General features: G+C 31.4%; 1 pseudogene; it reads left to right on the top strand.

Annotated features, from left to right (window-relative positions):
• The first annotated feature begins 3,724 nt into the window (after nucleotides 1-3,724).
• On the top strand, nucleotides 3,725-4,631 carry LOC145591572 (large ribosomal subunit protein uL10c pseudogene; annotated as a pseudogene).

The following is a 4,631-nucleotide window of genomic DNA, read 5'->3' as shown; positions in this document are numbered from 1 at the left end:
GGAAGAAGGGAGGTACGACTGCTATGGACTATTCAGGAGTTGCTACAGGAGGGGAATCTTTTTAGCACGTGCTTAATTTGGAAGGTTACCCGGGAACAAATTGCAGAAGCACATAATATTGCAAACAGGTGTAGGGTAGGCTTAATTAGTTTCTCAAACTAATTTAATGTCTTTTAGTTTGTTGTTGTCAAAAAAAAAAAAATGTTAGGGATAGATGTATCTAATCTTTTTAGTATTGATTTCACCAATTATGAATTATTTATTGGCTAGTGTTTATAATTGTATTTCAATAAATAGTTATAAATTTTGGAAAAATCATACACGATTGTTTAAATATGGATTTGAGAACAATCTCTTACTTTGTTACTTAGATGAGAACGGAAGATCGAGTTGATTCATGAATATAATTTTAGTTTGTTATGATGATGATGAATATTTTCACGAGATATTTATTCTTTCCAATGAAATAGGTAAGATGAGTATTAAAGGTTTATACTCTATAACTGCATTTTTTCCGATTTTATTTATTTTATTTTTTTTACTATAAGTTTTGGATTTTTTTTTCACGTACATGAATTAAAATTACAATTGACATGAACTTAGTATCATGGTCAAAATATTAGTTAAGTTGATAGTGTATTATGAATCACATTGTCATGTTGATTGATATACGATTGAATCCAATTGTATATATTTGATACTATATGTCTACTTGAAATCAGATCAAATTATTTGAATAATATTTCAATTGAACATAAAATCCTCGTATAAATATGGACTTGAAGTCCCTTAAATTTTAGATGGACCAAAAACCACCATTGACAAAACTAATGTGTTCCTATATACATAATGTCATGTATAATATATGAATTTTTTTTTCTTTAGTTGTAGATATATTGTCTTTTGGGTGGAAATTCTTGATACCAAAGGGTGAGATTTGATTATTCGTAACTAATTAATTAAATTTACTAGCTCATTTCCAGAAGTGAATGACAAAGTACATAGTTGAAATAACAACAAAGTAACACTTTACATGATGTTTTCTTAATTATATAATATTCCTGAAAAATTTATAAGAATTGTAAACATACATAAGATTAAATTTATGAGTTAAAGAGATTCTTAGTTGAAATATGTATTTATTATGCCCATAGTTTTAAAAAATTTTCAATATAAAGATTAATATAATTGGACAAGAGTTACGAGTACAAGTTTATAAAAATTTATTATGTTTGACACATGCATTGTTAAAAGAATTAATGGCTTAAAGGAGCAAGAGATTTAAAGATTGTTGGACTATTTTTATACCCCCATATGCAAGGATTAGGGGGATATAGTGTTTATTCCATTGTTTTTATGTAATCCTTGCACATGAATAATTTAATATGTTGATGGTCAGTTTGGTACATACACTAGCCTAAATATCAATAATTTATTTAATAGAGGTGGCCACATGATAATCAAATATTTAGAATGATACCATCCTGAAGATGGATATGAATAAATGTCATTACCTATATACTAGCTATAAATATACATATTAAGTTGATGTCCTAGATGGACAAGATCAGTTGCTATTGAAGTAGCACACCTGAAGTGTGGAATCCTTGGAAGAGGAAAGGAGCACTAATTGACAATGACAAATTTGAGAAAGTGACACATTTTGATGTATCTCCTGTAGAGATCATTTCTAATACATTAAAATGTGATATGATTATATAAAGTACTCCAGAGGACTATAAAATGTTGTCCAACAAGGTTAGCATGTATCAAGATTACAATCAATGCTCCAGTGGAGTATGAGTAATTGAGTATTAGTTAATGTCTTGCCAGTTGTAGAAAGAGACACATTGGTGTACTTATATCACATCATATTCATGGCCATGCATAAAGTATATCTAATAAGGTGATCACCAATATTATATAACTGACCATAATTTAAATACTAAAGGAAAAGTGATTGGATGTGATAATTAATAATTAGGTCATCCGGGGTTTAATAAATTCCCGTGAAAACCTTAAGTTTCATTTGATATGAAAGAAATAATGTGTTGATGCTCTCTCATGTTAAATATATGAAATAAATTGAATGGCAAGACATAACATTGAGATTGAGCTATTGTGGTTTTTAATAGTTTGTGTTAAAAGAAAAGTTCAAGAGATAATATATTGGTTTTTGTGAATAATTGGTTCACTAGAATAATTTATATGTTGACAAATATTAGGTGACCAGAAACTCACCACGTACAAGTTATATGTGGAAATTTTAAGTAACTAGTACCATACTATCAATATTTCTAATGATCCCGAAGATCACAACCTAGTGAAATTACAAGAAAGTTTATATTTTTTTAACAATTCTCTTGGTTGGGGCTATTGTATGTCAACACATAAGAAATAGAATAAGAAATTAGACAACTGCACAATTTATTATCACCCCTCTATTAATATTGATATCTATAAGAGAACAATATTTTATTATTCTCCAGAAGAGATGGAAATTTGTTGAATATATATTATTATCCTACGAGATGAAATTTGTTGCACATGAAATTATATTCTAAGTGGGTGAAGAACGAATTGCCCCAATATTTGAGATATTTTACCAACTTAGGGGGGAAGAATTGAAGTAAGTTGGCAAAATTATAAAATTATAATTAGTTGATCTCTCTAATGATACTTTGTAAAGTTATATATATGCCAACTTTTGTATCAACATATGTTGCACATCTATGATTTGTTTTGTACACCGTTATGACCCATTTAGAGGCATAAAGAGATATATATTGATTATAGTGATAATGAAATTATGTGCATACATTAAGATAGATCTTGCCAATTTTTTATTAAATCACTACACCTGAAGTGTAGTTTGTATGATCGGTTCCAATATAAATATGCGATATATGGCAAGATAGTGCAGTTGTAATAGTATATTATACCATAGTGTAAGAAATACCCTTGGTAGGTGGTATTAATATCTGAATTATTATAATAGATGACCAATTATGTAAGAAAAATTATAATGGTACTAATGAGAAATGTATTCAGATCTCATTGTCAAAATAGCATGCAAATTAAAATTGTATCTTGAGAAATTATATGATACCGGTATATGATGGAACCGATATATAATATGCATATACAGAAGGAATGGACTTGTGACTAAGGGATCAGAAATATATGTCCATTTGATTTTATTTTTAATTTTTCTTGAAACAAAATCCCCCCCCCCCTCATCACTCTGTCAGCCCCCTCTCCGGCTCTTCCTTCCCCGTCGTCATTTTGTAAGACTCTTCATTATTTAAAACAGATGCCCCTTAAAGATGGTTGTATTTTTAAGTAGTTGAAAGTCATTTACTTATTGGAAACTAGGCAAAAGTCATCTTTTTTCCTACTATTTTTTGCTTTTAAGGGATCTTTAAAGAATTAGCAGCTTTCAATAATGACTTGTAAACTTGTTAGTGGTGTTAGCACTTGCATAGTGGTTCACTATTGAAAATCACTAAGACCACTAAGGCGCTAACAAATTTAAACCTCTAACACTAATAATATCAAAAATTCAAAATGGGTATGAAATGAAATTATTTTTAAGCCAATATATCATTGGGTATGGAAGTCACCACTCAATTAATAACATCTAATTACGGGGTAATTAAATTGAGAGCCAAAAAAGAACCAAATTAAAACTCCGTATGAGTCAGTTTTGTCTGGTGTATTACACTAAACGCCCGATCACCAATTCCGCAGGGAAAAAAAAGGAAAAAGATAGAGAGAAGATACAGATAAGCCTCATCTCCCTCCATTTTCACCCTTTCAACCTCATCTCTTCATCTTCTGCAACAACAATGGAGTCCACCCTTTTCCTCTCCAAACCCCTTCCCACAACCATCAAACCCACTCCTTCTCTCTCCTCTCTTTCCCCAAACCCCTTCTTCTCCTTCAAACCCCACAATCTCACCACCCACAAACACCCCACTACCACCATCAAAGCCGCAATCAGCCGCACAAAGAAGGAAGAAACAGTCGAAACAGTGCAAAAACATCTCGAAAATTGCTACTTATTAGCAGCAATCAATTACAAAGGTTTTACTGTTAAACAGTTCCAAGACCTCAGGAAATCACTCCCAGAAAACACAACCTTACTTGTTGCTAAGAACACCCTTGTTGAGAAAGCAGTTCAAGATACTCAATGGGAAGCCATTAAACCTTGTATGAAAGGTATGAATGCTTGGCTTTTTGTTCATTCTGAAGAAATCCCAGTTGCAATTAAGCCTTATAGAACTTTCCAGAAGGAGAGAAAGCTTGAGGAGAATGATTTTACTGGTGCTTGTTTTGAGGGTAAGTTTTATGGGCCTGATGAAGTTAAGAGATTGGAAACTATGCCTTCTAAAGCTGAGGTTTTCGCGAAATTGCTTGGGTCTTTGAAGAGTCCTGGGAATGCTCTTGTGGGTACAATTCAGGCTCCTGCTAGGGATTTGGTGCTGGTTTTGAAAGCTTATATTAAGAAGCTTGAGGATGAGCAGCAGCAGTAGCAAGGTTGAGATTGTTTTATTGTCTATTTTGTTGTAAGTTTTTAATTGTGTTTTTCTTATAAATGGTTATTTTGATTTGGGAATTTTCATGTTGTT

Source organism: Chenopodium album, chromosome 18 (genome assembly GCF_948465745.1).
Source record: "Chenopodium album chromosome 18, dcCheAlbu1.1, whole genome shotgun sequence".
Lineage (NCBI taxonomy): Eukaryota > Viridiplantae > Streptophyta > Magnoliopsida > Caryophyllales > Amaranthaceae > Chenopodium > Chenopodium album.
Note: the sequence above shows the minus strand (reverse complement) of the source record. Positions and strands in the feature narration are given on the sequence as shown.